This window comes from Magnolia sinica, chromosome 11, assembly GCF_029962835.1.
Source record: "Magnolia sinica isolate HGM2019 chromosome 11, MsV1, whole genome shotgun sequence".
Taxonomy (NCBI): Eukaryota; Viridiplantae; Streptophyta; class Magnoliopsida; order Magnoliales; family Magnoliaceae; genus Magnolia; species Magnolia sinica.
Window position 1 is genome coordinate 64,331,705 of NC_080583.1, and position 17,135 is coordinate 64,348,839.

General features: G+C 41.0%; 2 long non-coding RNA genes across 2 annotated transcripts; both read right to left on the reverse strand.

Annotated features, from left to right (window-relative positions):
• Positions 1–744: 744 nt before the first annotated feature.
• Positions 745–1,714, reverse strand: LOC131219243 (uncharacterized). Its single transcript, XR_009158077.1, has 2 exons — positions 1,151–1,714; positions 745–1,052 (listed from the first exon to the last, which is right to left on the reverse strand). It is a non-coding gene; the product is annotated as an uncharacterized LOC131219243 (long non-coding RNA).
• Positions 1,715–1,734: 20 nt separating this feature from the next.
• LOC131219244 (uncharacterized) lies at positions 1,735–5,298 on the reverse strand. Its single transcript, XR_009158078.1, has 3 exons — positions 4,573–5,298; positions 3,768–3,855; positions 1,735–2,052 (listed from the first exon to the last, which is right to left on the reverse strand). It is a non-coding gene; the product is annotated as an uncharacterized LOC131219244 (long non-coding RNA).
• Between the last annotated feature and the right edge of the window lie 11,837 nt (positions 5,299–17,135).

Here is a 17,135-nt window from a genome sequence, read left to right on the forward strand (position 1 = left end):
TCACTCTACCAAAATGTGCAAGCATAGGGCCTGTTTGGTGTTGCTTCTAGCAATGGAAAAAATGATTCCAATAAACACTCTTGTGAACAACAATCTCTGAAACAAGGAAACGAAAATAAGTAAATTGATTGTAATTGTTAACAGCACAATCTTTTGAAACACCATGTGCATCAAGACTGAAAAAGACAAAAATCCATTTCAGATTCAATCAAGTGAATGTAAAAAATCACAACTATTGCATTCAAATAAAATAAATAAATAAAGGATGTGACTTTTGTTATCCTTCAAAATAGCATAGTTGTACATATGCTATCCACTGTTTCTTAAATGGTGCATTTAGCATTCATGTATAACAGTCAAGACCATCCAGATCTCCTACAGTGCATTTAGCATTCATGTATATCAAATCAGGAAATAGAAGTTACTCCTCAACTATCATACTTTGAAGGATCACTAATAGTTCTGAATTTTGTAGTACATGCAACTGTGAAAAACTTGATTTAAAAAAGAAAAACAACAGCTGCTAAAAAAGTCGACATGAATCCAAACTATACCAGTGATGTTATGAATTTAAATCTACTAAAAATTCAGTCAATTTGTTTGTGAAAGAAACCAATGTAAACTTCATTCATAATGTATTAAATCAATGACTCAACTCATACAAAATGTGAATACAAAACAAGGACAACACTAATTTCTTTGTCTAATCTCTTGAAAAGTATACTAGAATCGTACAAGAGACCATTTCAATCAACAAACACGTATGCCATTTGCAAATGACAAACCAACCTGAGGTGGATTGGAACCAAATAAAAAAGCAGCATCAGAGTAACCAGAGATGAAAACTCATACCCTATTACAATATCAGTAATTTGAACTTAAGGCAAACACATAATTGAGGAAACTGTAATTTTCCCGTCTGATTGAGTATTGAGATATCATAGACTAACCCTAGTTCCAATAACAAACGGAACCAAACCTGCTGCTGTCAATCACAGGCTCCACCGGATGTGGCTCCCCGTTTCTCAGAAATGCTTGAGCATAAAGCTCTCCTGCTTAAAACATTCCATGTGCTCAATAGAAATAATGGTATTGTCTAAGACTGCATCAATTTCTTTTCCTCTTAATTGTTACTAAAAGATTATTGAACCTGTGGTCTTATCTTCAAGCTTGATAATGCCCTCCTCTCCTCTGCTGATTACTTTTAATGCCCCTTCCCATGCCCATTTGTTGGCATTCCATTCATCAGCCCTAGAACAAACATAATTATTTAGAAACTGTCTCCATTAAGTGCAATGCTTTTAAGTGCTCCTATGGCATCCCATGAAAGTAGGATCTCGATCCAACTTCCTAAAATGTACCATGGGTGACAGATCCAAGTGATTCCTCAAGAGGTGCTGGACCTACCATATCTTCTATCACCTGAAAATCAGACCAATCCAGTCATCGAGTGTGGACCACTGATCAATTCTCCTAATCATCCTTTCTTTGTACACATGGCCCATCTGATGACCATACATACCTGAAATTTGGGCTTTGGCACATACATGGCAGGCCCACCTGAGGAATGCCCTAGGTCTCTCGCACACACATGGCACATTCTTAGCAGTATCCTGACCCGATTTAGATCTTCCGGCTCAAAAAAAATTTAGAAAAATCAGGCCATTTCACTCCTCTGGCAGGTGACAATGTACTAAACAAAATGGTTGGTTAAAATGATTTTTTTTAAAACATGTATTGTGATCATCGATAGACTGTTAGAGGTTTCAATATACAATATATAAATTAATATATATGTATTTGTGTGCTTGTCTGTGGAAGGAAAAAAGAAAAAAGGACACAGATAAGCATACTAGTAGCAAACTTTATATAACTATGTGTTCATGTCTATAGAAGAATAAATGTACAATGTTCATAATCAATCTTCCTTTATTTATTACAACTAGTAGAAGACTGGCATTTTGTCGAACATGTCAAGTTAACAAAATTTATTGCCTTACGTATACAGTTTGTGTAATGAGAACTAACCTGCAAATGATGTGTTTCTTAATCCTGCAAAAATGGCAGATAAAGAATTCAAATGAGCATATGTTAGCTAGATTGGATCACAATTAAAAACAGACTGCAAATATGTCAACAGAACTTGATGGAATACTGCATATGCACCACTCCAAGTAATTCACAACATGAGTATACCAGATAAAAGAAGATCAGCAGCAAAAACATCTCTATCAAGGTCTAAAGGGAAAATTAATACATGAAACATGTACATTCTGTATCAACAGCTATGCAAATAAGTAGATGAGATGAATAGCTTAAATATCATGCAATATCGAGTAGACTTGCCCAGTTGCAATCAGTACTGGCCCTAGAAGCGACGAATCCATGGCCAATTCAGGCATGTAACAAAAACTCATGCATATCAACAAAGTCGTACAGGCAACTGGTCCGTGTCAAAGAAGCCAAACATGGATCATGCAAACCAAAGTTTTGAACAGATTCAGTGTGGCTTGCCTGAATCATACCAGTTTCTGCAATATGACTAGGACTGACCACTGACCAAGTGAGTCTGGGATTTTAGACCCTGCTACATGCAAGGTCATGTTTATAGAAGTAAAATGATTCAGCAACCTGAGAAAGATATCTATATGATGAAGAAAAGGTGAGAATGTTCTGACATTAGCAGTGACATTATCTTTGTAAAACATAGATATCTAAATAGCTAATAAGAAAAAGTGACTTCTATCAATCCATTCTATGCAAAGAAAAAAGTGATGATCGAATTGGCTGTGTTGGCACTGACACCATTTTCCAATAAAAACAATATTAAATTACCATTAGTCACTAGCCAATGGCTCTTTGGATGACACACTTACCCCAAGCAGGCCCCATCGAATGAATCGCTCAGTGACTCATTGGAACCCATGTCTAATAAAAGAACTACTTGTTCTTCTCACAAAAGAAGCTAAGTAAAAATGTACGAACTCAGATTTGGAAAAGTTTGCTACCTCCAAACACATTGTTTCACACAGCACATGTGCCAATCTAGCAAGTGTGTGGGACATCAGAGTGGTGCATAAGTATCATGCAATATATATCACGACGAGCCTCACAGCACCAACGGCACCTACTTTGTTGGATGGTGGTGGGATCAATCTGCTTCCACCGATTGAACTTGGGACGTAGATTAAGTAGTGAGGCTCTCACCCCCATCAGCTGTGGTGGGGTGAGTTAGTGAACTTTAATTGGTGTGGCTATACATTATCATAGATGGCTGGGAACCTTCTATTTTGTTATCGGTTTTCAGTTGATGTAGCTGGGCCCATTTCTTATGGTGCACGGCTTTGCCAATCAAATCTCCCTGTGTCATACTGTGACGAGGGCCTCACTACCTAAATGAGATATTGGTCGGCACCTTGTTTTACATAGGCCACTTCAAGCATTGGCAATCCAGCATGCTAAGAGCCCGAATCCATCGATCCATTATCGAATCAAACAGCTAAATAAATGGTTGCAAGACTAATATTCTTCTAAGATTTATATGTAAATGCCTACATTGACTCACAATGCAACTTATTGCTTGTACCTGAAAGTACTAACAAAAGAATGGCAGTAAAAGCAGATAAAAATAGATCTAATCATCAACTTGAAACATCTATTTGACATGCCTCACCTTGGATTGCTAATCATTCTAAAGAAATGCTTTTGTCACACGATGATAAACATATACAAACATTTTCCAGACATTTACAAATATTTTCATGTACCTGAAATCTAAATCTTTCACAGAGGCATGGACAGCAGGCTGATCAAGGACTTCCATACTAGCCACTTGAAAACTCTTAAATGGCCATCCTACATTCAACAAAGCTGAAGTTTAACATACCACCTTGAAGATTAATCACATTCAACTTAATCTATGCATTCAGACTAAAAATAATGGCATGATGATTTTGCATACACATGCACACAACCAGCTTGCTACATGCTTAAATGCAAGATTGGACATAAAAAGAAACTGGCCAAAGACCCACTTATCACAAACAGGCCCTTCTAAACCATGAACTTTTTGATAGTATCACCTTTTAAACATGGAGACGTTCTGACAAACTCGGCCATAAAGTTCAGATGTGGATAATCATCACCACAGAGAAATCAAAGAAAAACATGAAAAGATGGCATCTTTACAACAAATTCCAGGGAAAAAAGAACTCTAATGGCAGACATGCTGATGTACAATGTTTTAGTGACTAGACATGTGACGTACAAAACCATCATTAATGATCCAACGTAGATTGTCCTGATTATAACACTGAAGCACAATGAATGAGTTCCCTAACGCCGAAAAGATGGAAGGGAGCATGAGGCGGGATCCATAAGAAGTGAATCCAAACACCTTGATGGGCTTGGGCTTGGGCGAGGGCAGGGGACCATACATCAACCCTATCAAATCCCATACTGGAATGCAGGATAGTATCAGCAAAGAAGGAGATCAGTTCCATCCTAGTCTTGAAGACCAAGAGAAACTGATCCTCCCCAGTGCGGATGATGTCTACGGCAGAGGAGACATACCTTGAGTCATTGAGGCATTTAACCAAATGGCTGATGGACAGGTCACTTTTGGAGGCATACCCCACCAAGGCGAGGCTCAGATCTCATAGCTTTTCTCGGACCTCCTTAGAATCTGCATGCACCAGATGCGCGGCTGCCGAAGGAGGGCTTGCACTGATGGGGATGGATGCATTTCTGGTTGGAGACTTGGGCAGATTGGTGGGTTCAGATGCAGATCTGGTAGGGCCTTAGGCTACATCAACGGAGCGGCCGGTGCTCAGCGTTTGAGCAGGAGATGCCCTTGAGTTGGAGTCTTCATTGAGGGGCTCTGATCTGGTGGGAGAGGGAGGAACCCTGGGTTTAGCCCAGGAGATTCCCCAAATCCTTCCGTCCACCATCTTCCCATCAAGGAAACCCATAGCCGCGCGCACGTCATCTCCGTACAGGAAACGGATGAAGGCGTAGTTGTGAGGTCTCCTGAAGGTGGGGTTCCAGGGTATGTAGTTGTCTGCTATCTTCCCATTGTAGGTGTTGCCGATGAATAGGGAGAAATAGGTGGAAAGGGTAGCTGAAAATGCGGGTTTCGGATTCTTTCGAGAAACCACTTTCCAATCATTGGGGCGAATGACAGGATTTTGGACTTGATGCAGCGAAGAAGGGTGGATGGAGTGGCGATTTGGCAGGGTAGGGTGCTCATCGGGGTTTCTAGAACGGGAGGGATTGAGGCGGATGGGGTTAGGGTTCCTGGAATGTGGGGGTTTTTCGGACGCATGCACTCTTACTAAATCTATTTTTAACAAGGCCTCTAACATCATGGTGGGCCTGATCTTAATGAAGTGTTCTCTATCTCTGTACTCGGGTACGGTTCGAAGCCGTTTTGTATTAGAAAGTGCTTAAAACCATTTCTGAACCAAAACTATAGCCGTTCCTGAACAGTAATTTTGGGGTAGTGATGAATTGACATCATCATTCTAAATAATGTGGATATGATGAATTTTTTGTTTTTTGTTAGCGCTACATTGAGGTTCTCTTTTAGGAGAATTCCTTGCCAGTATTTACATATCAATCTGTCCAGCCAGATCACCCTACGAGTGAGAATGGGAAAACTCAAGTCAGGTGATCCAATCATCAGGTGAGTCACCTTTTGAATTTGATGTTTTTGGACGTTATTCATTGTTTTCTATGGTGTGGCCCATCTGATGCTTGGATTGGCTTGATTTTTGTGTTGCCCCAATTTCATGGTAGGTGAACCTGCTGAATGATTGGATTTCATACAAACAGCATGGTGCGCCCCATATGTAGCTAATTGCAAGAAATTTTCTGTGATTGTTGTAGAGGAACCACCCTCCAGACTTTGAAGGAACATAATAGGCAACATCCTGATTTGAATGCTAGTAAACATCACAAATCTTCATTCTTACTCCTGATTCGATGGGACGCATCGAGTTTGCAATTCAGTTTACTTGTGCATTTAGATGCATCATTCCAGACTGTAAACGATCTCGATTCTAATCTGATTGAGAGACGAACACAACTAGAATTTCTTAATCCTTAAGACTCTGGATTCCCACAATTATAAATTACTAGAGCTGGCCTGATTATGGAAAATTTGAAAACTAACCTTATGGAACCAGACATCATTTAAATCCTTAAGACTCAACTTTTGTATGTGGTCTGGCCCACACAGCTCAACCTCTTGGGAGTTCCCATGAGCTCGACGTATAGAACCTTTTCCCTATATATATATATATATATATATATATATATATATATATATATATATATATATATATATATCCGAATGCTCAGCTGTGCACTAGTTCACATGGAACTCGTGCAAACTTTTTTGAGAACTCATCATATGTGATGTGACTCTAAAATGTGAACGGTCCACGTGAAGCAGCACCTCATGTAATCCCTCGGGCCCAATTTTCACTTTGATCCAAAACTTCAGTGGGCCATGAAAAATGAAAACAGTTTCCTCCCTTTATTTGCATTTCTCTTTTCTATGGTCCACCAGAATTTTAGATCAGGGTGAAAATTTGTTCTTTGGAGTTTCATACGATTCCTCATCACATGAACCGTTTAGATTAGATGCCCATGAAACATGTGCAAAGGTGCGCATGTGCGTGGGTGCACAAGTTATACATACATACATACATACATACATACATACATACATACATACATACATACATACATACATACATACATACATACATACATACATATATATAATGCCCTGAAAATCGGGGATACACTTGTAATTATTTAACTTAATGATGTTCATACTCCGAAGGCTTACACTCACTTATATTGTTTATATATGTATCATAGTCTTCCGCTTGTGTTGTTTAAATGCCTTTAGAGTATGACATGCTGTTTTAGCTTAATCCTAGTCATGTTTAATGAACTAATACGGACAACATTAAATCATCATTTTCTATGTTGCATAAGTGATGCATTGGAACTTGGGAGTTGAGTATATGCCTGATTCTAGTTTAGCACTAGCTAATTCTCGCCTAATTTCTAAAGGATTTGGTCCTGAGTGATTTCTGCCTGAGATGATACTCAGGCCTTTGTACGGATTTTTTCGAGACGTTACAATATATATATAGGAAGAAAGAGAAATCATTTTTTTCATACTGTTGATTTCTGATTTAAACAGTGAATTCCCCAACACTAATTAAGAAAATCCAATATCTTCACCCACTTACCCTTGATAGCCTTTGGAAGAATTGGGTTACTCAAATTCTACAAAAAAACACAAATCCAAGCTTATTTTATAAACTATTAGATAAATGTCATGGATGCAACTAGTTTTAGATGAGAATTTCATGTGGGTATCGTCCCTTTATGGTGTATGTAAAAAATCTAACCTGTCTACCAGGGTTGTGCAATCATAAAAATAAGATACTCCAAAAAGCAGACTGATCCAACTATTAGGAGGGCCACACCCACTACAAGAAAAGGGGGTTTTATCCTCAGTTCAAAACTGTGGCTAAAAAGGTTAAAAGCTAAGGCTAAAGCCTTTAGCCTCAGTATTGCCTCAGTTATTCAAATCGAGTTGAAACCCCCCGTGGCTAAAGGCTTTAGCCTCAATTTTAGCAACCAAGGCTAAAATGACTTTTATAGCCTCAGTTCTTCAAGTGATGTTAAAAACCTTTTTAGCTTCAATTTTTTTGAAATGAGGCTAAATCAAAATTTTAGCCTTCATTGTTTTCAACTGAGACTAAATCCAAATTTTAGCCTCAATTGCCTTCAACCGAAGCTAAATCTATTTTTAACCTCAGTTCTCAACATCCGAGGCTAAAGCCATTAGCCAAGGGAATTTCAGCCTCAGTTATCGACAACCGAGGCTAAATTCAAGCCTTAGTTACAAATTGAGACTATTTTTTTTAAAAAAATATTTATTTAAACTACTAATCCATTCATTCAATCCACTCATGAAATAATCAATCATGAAAGCCACAATACCAACAAAACAGTCAATAACAATCTATTTAAAGTTTATCTCAATTGACGCAAGGATGAACGTGATGAGGATAACTACTCCGAATCCACGGAGCTTCTCTGGACTCCTCACAGAGACTTCTCGAATCCACGAGGAAAGAAAGCAGAAAATAGAAATAAATTCTAATAAATTCGAAATTGATTAATTGATAAATAAAAATGAGTTCACAAACTTTTAAATAGGGGTACCAAGCAATGGGAAAGAAATCAGAATCAAACTATAACTCAAACTCCTAGAATCTGTAACTTACTATAAATAGTAAACTTACTATTTATAGACGATCGTGATGTCTATTAGTTCACAAGGTTTTCGGCCAAAAATAGTAAGTGTCCTATTTGGCTTCACTAAACTGTTCTCCTAATTATTTTAAGCTCTTTTCGCATTGGGCGCAACTCCTAAAGCCCGACGGATGAAGAGTTATAATCAAATTAAAACTTACTATTTATAGTAAAAACGAAATTAAAGCAGAGAAACGACTGTCGATCCAGGGGTTTTTCATAATTTCGGGCTGCGTAACCTGGCGTAACTGAGTTGGTTGGCTAAAGTAGCTTGTTCTACCCCAAAATCATATATTTTACGTTAGATAACTCATTCAAGATTACGAGATATGCCTGATCTAAGGTTCGACGGTCCGGATCACTTCTGTCGTCGACCGGGCCTTTTCTGATCCATCTTGGCTATGAAACTGTTCGCGACCTGCTCTACATCAGTCTCCTCCACTTCAAAAGAACTCGTCCTCGAGTTCTCATCCTGCTCTGGTTTATGATACTCGGTCAGGTCCGCGACGTTGAAAGTCCGTGAGATCGTCATGTCATCTGGAAGATCAATAATATAAGCATTGTCATTGGTCTTTTGAATGATTGAGATGGGTCCAATCTTCTTATTTTTTAACTTGTTGTACGTTCCAGTCGGAAATCTCTCTTTGCGCAGATGGACCATAAAGCGGTCGCCCACCTCGAACACTTTTTGTCGCCGATGCTTGTCCGCTTGTTCCTTGTACTTCTCGTTCGAGGCATGTAGCTTGGTCTGCACTTCTACATGGATGCCCATGATCTTGTCTGCCATATGTTCTGCTGCAATGCTCGTGCCTGGGTGCTTGGGTAGAGGGACCATGTCAAGTGTGTGGTGAGGCACTCGTCCGTACATAACCTAGAATGGTGATCTCCCTGTCGAGCGGTTTACCATGTTGTTAAATGCAAACTCTGTTTGAGACAAGGCCAAATCCCACTGCTTTGGTTTTTCTCATGAAATACAGTGAAGGGGGTTTCCCAATGTGCGATTCACAACTTTGGTCTGCCCATCAGTCTGTGGGTGGTAAGCACTGCTGAATTGAAGTCGTGTATCGAATTGATTCCATAAAGTCCGCCAAAAGCGGCCAATGAACTTCGTATCATAATTAGAAATAATGGTCTTGGGGACCCTATGTAGCCGTATGACTTCCCTGAAAAGTAGATTCGCCACGTGTGTTGCATCGAGGGTCTTCTTGTATGGGATAAAGTGCGCTATCTTGAAGAAACGATCTACCATCACGAACACCGAATCCATGCCGTATTGTGTTCGTGGGAGACCAAGCACAAAGTCCATTGATAAATCCTCTCAAGGACCGTCAGGCACAGGTAACGGGGTGTAGAGGCTAGTATTCTAAGATTGCCCCTTGGAGGTCTGACAAACATGACAACGTTGTACAGCTTTTTCCACATCTCGTACTAATTGTGGCCAGTAATACCGCTCTTCCAGAAGAGCTCACATTTTATCTCACCACAGGTGTCCACCGAAGCCACCTCCATGTAGCTTCTAAATAATCTGCTCCCTCAGAGAACTTTGGGGGATGCACAATCGATTCCCTTTGAAGAGAAAATCGTCTTGTATATGAAGGTCACTTGGGTGACCTTCTTGGCAGTTTATCCAAGAATCTTTGAAGTCCTCATCCTCGGCATATAGCTCCTTGAGACAGTCGAAGCCGACCACCTCGTTGCTCATTGTAATAAGTAGTGATGCACGACGGCTAAGTGCAACTTCCACCTTGTTCTGTTGCCTTAACTTGTGCTTCAGAACGAACGTGAATTCTTGTAAAAACGCAAGCCATCAAGCATGCACACGATTCACGTTAGTCTGACTATTAATAAACTTTAATGCTTGATGGTCAATGTACAAAATAAACTCTCTTTGAATCAGATAATGCCGCCAATGTCGCAGCGCCTGAACAACTGCGTACAACTCAAGCTCATAAGTTGACCACTTCTTTCGGGCTTCGCTGAGCTTCTCGCTGTAGAAGGTTACCAGCCTGCCTTCATGTGATAATACTCCTCCAATTCCGACGTATGAAGCGTCACACTCAACCTTAAACAATTTGTTGAAATTAGGAAGCACCAAGACCAGTATTGTAGACAAACGATGTTTGATCTCATGAAAGCTCTTGTCTGCTTTATCGGTCCACTAGAATGGTCATTTTTCATGCAATCTGTTATAGGCGCGACTATGGTGCTAAAATCTCACACAAATCGACGATAGAAAGTCGCCAACTCATGAAAACTCCTCACCTCATGAATGTTTGTCGGGATTGGCCATTCCCTAATAGGTCGCACATTTTCATCATCCACATGAATGCATGTGGACGTTACAACAAATCTTAGAAACAACAAGCTGTCAGTTAAAAACTACACTTCTTTAAGTTGAGGTACAACTTGTTAATTTGTAGGACCTACAGGACCTGCCTGAGATGTTTCCTGTGCTCTGCCTCATCCTAACTATATATCAATATCTCATCAAAATATACTACCATAAATTGACCAGTAAACGATATTTGAACTTGATTTATCAAACGCATAAAAGTACTCGGTGCGTTCGATAGGCCGAAGAGTATGACTAGCTACTCATACAACCCTTCCTTGGTCTTAAATGTCATTTTCTACTTATCACCCGGTCGAATACGAATCTAATGGTACCTGCTCTTTAGATATAGTTTAAAGAATACCTTGGCCCCTTCTAACATATCGAGCATGTCGTCCAACCGTGGTATTGGGAACCGATATTTGATGGTAATTTTGTTGATTGCCCGGCTGCTGACACACACGCGCCGGCTTCCATCTTTTTTTGGTATAATAATACTGGTACGGCACATGGGCTCATGCTCTCTCTTAAGAGACCCTTACAGATCAATTCCTCCACCTGCCCCTGAAGTATCTCACACTCTTTCGGACTCATCCGATAATGAGGGCGGTTGGGCAAGCTAGCCCCAGGGACGAGGTCTATGTGATGTTGGATGTCCCTCATGGGGGATAATCCATCAGGTAAATCCTCAGGCCAGACTTCTTTAAATTTGTTTAGCAACAGTCTTAAACTTAGAGGGATGTTTGAGGGTTCCTCTTCCTCACCCTTCACCATTACGACATATACCTCGCCGGTTTCCTTGGATTCCTCCATGAAATCCCGAATGGTCAAGAGGGAGCTTCCTTCCACTTTAGAGGCTTCAGGGTGGCTCTCTAGTGCCATTGGGGTAAGGATTATTTTTCAACTATCCTTAATGAATACGTAGATGTTATCTCATCCTTGATGGGTCACATCACTGTCCGACTGCCAAGGTCAACTGAGTAACATATGACAAGTTTCCATATTGACCACGTCACAAATTATTTGATCCTTATAATTTTTTCCAATTGAAAATGAGATAGTGCATTGTTCAGTTACCTTGGTCTCATTCACCTTTTTCATCCAGCCAATTGAGTACGGGGAAGGATGTTTCATCGTTGGTAGCCGCAACTTGTTCACCATCACCCTCGAGATGATGTTCTTGCTACTACCACTGTTTATGATCACATCACAGACCTTTCCATTGATGGTGCACCGAGTACGAAATATATTGTATCACTGTAGGTGTAATTCCTTTCATGAGGCATACAGTAATCGCCTCACAATTAGAAATTCGCCACGATCCTCGCCCGTCACTTCATCACCACCTGTTATTTCTTCAGTGGTTTATTCATGTTCATCAAAGCGATGGTCTTCTTCTGTGGCCTCATCTTCAGTGCCCCCTTCATTTATAATCAAGTGTGCTGCAGGACGTTGAGGACAAGTGTTTGATAAGTGGCCTGGTTGGCCACAGCGATAACAATTGTTCGACCTTGGCCGAGCATAAAGATTTGGAATCCTACTCGGACCTGCTGTTGGGGGTGCTAAAAGTTGAGGTCTAGATGAGCTACTCCTCGTATCATGGTTTGCGGTTGTAGGAAGTTGAGGTACTGGGTCTTTTCCTCGTGGTAGCACTAGATCTTGCATGGGACCCATCATGGGGGGTCGAGTTGAAGGATAGGATGAGCATGAACTCTTGCAAGTTGTGTTTCTGCCCTACCCACTAATTGAACTGCTTCATCCACGGTCTCGACTGGGTACATTTGAACTCGGTCCTGAATTGTCGGTCGCAACCCACGTATAAATCGTACCACCTTGTGTTACTCGGATTCTGACAGATCATTTCGTGTAGCCAACCGTTGGAATTCTTCAGTGTAATCTATGACGATTCGATTTCCTTATCTGTAATTTTAATATTGCTGGAAAAATATCTACTCATAATCATTGGGGAGAAATTGTGATCGAAGAAGACGTCTCATCCGTGGCCATGATGAGTGGGCGCCTTGTTCTGGTGGGCTCCTGAGAGTTGTAATTGTTCCCACCATGCAGAAACACCAAATTTTAATTTAAATACTACCAATTTTATCCTTTTATGACCTGACACGTCCATGTAATCAAAATATCTCTCTACTTCGGCTAGCCAATCGAGAAAATCTTCTATACATAATAAACCGTTAAAACTAAGAAGTTCAGCCTTACCTCGATAGTCTCTTCAGCATGATCTAGATGATCTCCTCCATGGATTGGTCATCAGGCAAAACCCTCATTAAGATCCTCGTCGCTAGAACTTGAATCATCTGGTGTAGCCCTACGGTTTGCCACTGGTAGTGCTCTATGAAAATCGGGTTTCGTCATACAAAAACCATGGGTGGTGGAGCAACCATGGGTGGGGGAGCAACCAAAGGTGGTGGACCACCGCTTAGGGCGTGGGGCGGAAGTAGTGCATCCACAAGACGGTCAAGAGTTGCATGCAGCCCTTGCATGGTCAACTAACTCTCCCAGTGGAAAGCTTCCATTCTTTTCGAAAGATAACGAATCCCTAGATCACCGTCCACAGGATTTTGATTCATACCTTCATTGTTTGTCATCGGCCCGAGGGGAATCCTCACTTTGATACCAATTGATGCAGGGATGAACGTGATGAGGATATCTACTTCGAATCCATGGAGCTTCTCTGGACTCCTCACAGAGACTTCTCGAATCCACGAGGAAAGAAAGCAGAAAATAGAAATAAACTCTAATGAATTCGAAATTGATTAATTGATAAATAAAAATGAGTTTACAACCCTTTAAATAGGGGTACCAAGCAATGGGAAAAAAATCAGAATCAAACTACAACTCAAACTCCTAGAATCCGCGACTTACTATAAATAGTAAACTTACTATTTATAGACGGTCGTGATGTCTACTAGTGCGCAAGGTTTTCGGCCAAAAATAGTAAGTGTCCTATTTGGTTTCAGCAAACTGTTCTCCTAATTATTCTAAGCTCTTTTTACGTTGGGCGCAACTCCTAAAGCCGTTATAATCAAACTAAAACTTACTATTTATAGTAAAAACGAAATTAAAGCAGGGAAACGACCGTCGATCCAAGGGTTTTTCACAATTTCGGGTTGTGCAACCTGGCATAGCTGGGTTGGTTGGTTAAAGTAGCTCATTTTATCCCAAAATCATATATTTTACGTCAGATAACTCATTCCGGATTGCGAGATATGCTTGATCTAAGGTCCAACGGTTCGGATCACTTCTTTCGTCGACTGAGCCTTTTCTGATCCATCTTGGCCATGAAACTGTCCGCGACCCGCTCTACATCAGTCCCCTCCACTTCAAAAGAACTCGTCCTCGAGTTCTCATCCTGCTCTGGTTTATGATACTCGGTCAGGTCCGCGACATTGAAAGTCTGTGAGATCGCCATGTCATCTGGAAGATTAATAAGATAAGCATTGTCATTGATCTTTCGAATGATTGGGACGGGTCCAATCTTCTTATTTTTTAACTTATTGTACGTCCCAGTTGGAAATCTCTCTTTACGCAGATGGACCATAAAGCGGTCGCCCACCTCGAACACTTTTTGTCGTCGATGCTTGTCCGCTTGTTCCTTGTACTTCTCGTTCGAGGCATGTAGCTTAGTCTGCACTTCTACATGGATGCCCATGATCTTGTCTGTCATATGTTCTGTTACAATACTCATGCCTGGGTGCTTGGGCAGAGGGACCAAGTCAAGTGTGTGGTGAAGCATTCATCTGTAGATAATCTGGAACGGTGATCTCCCTATCAAGCGGTTCACCATGTTGTTGAATGCAAACTCCGCTTCAAACAAGGCCAAATCATACTGCTTCAGTTTTTCTCCTGAAATACAGTGAAGGAGGTTTCCTAACGTGCGATTCACAACTTCGGCCTGCCCATCAGTTTGTGGGTGGTAAGCACTGCTGAATTGAAGTCGTGTATCGAATTGATTCCATAAATTCTGCCAAAAGTGGCTAATGAACTTCGTGTCACGATCGGAAGTAATGGAGTTGGGGACCCCATGTAGCTGTACGACTTCCCTGAAAAATAAATTCGCCACGTGTGTTGCATCGAGGGCCTTCTTGCATGGGATAAAGTGTGTCATCTTGGAGAAATGATCTACCACCACGAACACCGAATCCATGCCACGTTGTGTTCGTGGGCGACCAAGCATGAAGTCCATTGATAAATCCTCTCAAGGACCGTCAGACACAGGTAATGGGGTGTAGAGGCCTGTATTCTAAGATTGCCCCTTGGAGGTCTGACAAACATGACAACATTGTAAATCTTTTCCCACATCTCATATTAATTGCGACCAGTAATACCACTCTTCCACAAAAGCTCACGTCTTGTCTCGCCGCAGGTATCCACCGAGGCCACCTCCATGTAGCTCCTAAATAATTTGCTCCCTCAGAGAACTTTGGGGGATGCACAATCGATTCCCTTTGAAGAGAAAATTATCCTGTATATGAAGGTCACTAGGGTGACTTTCTTGGCAGTTTATCCAAGAATCTTTGAAGTCCTCATCCTCGGCATACAGCTCCTTGAAACAGTCGAAGCCGACCACCTCATTGCTCATCGTAACAAGTAGTGATGCACGACGGCTAAGTGCAACTGTCACCTTGTTCTGCTGCCCTGACTTGTGCTTCAAAACAAACGTGAATTCCTATAAAAATGCAAGTCATCTAGCATGCACATGATTCATGTTAGTCTGACTATTAATAAACTTTAATGCTTGATGGTCAGTATACAAAATAAACTCTCTTTGAAATAGATAAGCCGCCAATGTCATAGCACCTGAACAACTGCGTACAACTCAAGCTCATAAGTCGACTACTTTTTTTGGGCTTCACTGAGCTTCTGTTGTAGAAGGCTACCGGTCTGCCTTCCTGTGATAATACTCCTCCAATTCCGACGTATGAAGCGTCACACTCAACCTCAAACAATTTTTCAAAATTAGGAAGCACCAAGACCGGTGTTGTAGACCAACGATGCTTGATCTCATGAAAGCTCTTGTCAGCTTTATCGGTCCACTAGAACGGTCCTTTTTTTATGCAATCTGTTATAGGCGGACTATGGTGTTAAAATCTCACACAAATCGACTATAGAAAGTCGCCAACCCGTGAAAACTCCTCACCTCATGAATGTTTGTCGGGATTGACCATTCTCTAATAGCTTGCACCTTTTCATCATCCACATGAATGCCTGTAGACATTACAACAAATCCTAGAAACAATAGGCTGTTAGTTAAAAAACTATACTTTTTCAAGTTGAGGTACAACTTGTTAATGTGTAGGACCTGTAGCACCTGCTTGAGATGTTTCCTGTGCTTCACCTCATCCTGGCTATATATCAATATGTCATCAAAATATACTATCACAAATCGACAAGTGAATGGTTTTAGAACTTGATTCATCAAACACATAAAAGTACTTAGTGCGTTCGATAGGTCGAATGGCATGACTAGCCACTCATACAACCCTTCCTTGGTCTTGAATGCCGTTTTTCACTCATTACCGGGTCGAATACGAATCTGATGGTACCTGCTCCTTAGATCTACTTTAGAGAACACCTTGGCCCCTTCTAACATATCGAGCATGTCGTCCAACCGTGGTATTGGGAACTGATATTTGATGGTAATTTTGTTGATTGCCCGGCTGTCGACACACATGCGCCAGATTCTATCTTTTTTTGGCGTTAATAATACTGGTACGACACATGGGCTCATACTCTCTCTTAAGAGACCCTTACAGATCAATTCCTCCACTTACCCCTGAAGTATCTCACACTCTTTTGGACTCATCCGATAATGAGGGCGGTTGGGTAAGCTAGCCCAAGGGACGAGGTTTATGTGATGTTGGATGTCCCTCATGGAGGGCAATCCATCAGGTAATCCTCAGGCCAGACTTCTTTAAATTCATTTAGCAACAGTCTTAAACTTGAAGGGATGTTTGAGGGTTCTTCTTCCTCGCCCTTCACCACTACGGCATATACCTCACCGGTTTCCTTAGATTCCTCCATGAAATTCCGAATGGTCAAGAGGGAACTCCCCTCCACTTTAGAGGCTTCAGGGTAGTTCTCTGGTGCCATAGGGGCAAGGATTATTTTTTGACTATCCTTGACGAATACATAGACGTTATCTCATCCCTGATCGGTCGCATCACAATCCGACTGCCAGGGTCGACTGAGTAACATATGACAAGCTTTCATATCGACCACGTCATAAAGTATTTAATCCTTATAATTTTTACCAATTGAAAATGAGATAGTGCATTGTTCAGTTACCTTAGTCTCATTCACCTTTTTTATCCAGCCAATTGAGTAAGGGGCAGGATGTTTCATTGTTGATAGCCGCAACTTATCCACCGTCACTCTCGAGACGATGTTCTCGCTACTACCACTGTCTATGATCACATCACAGACCTTTCCGTTGACGGTG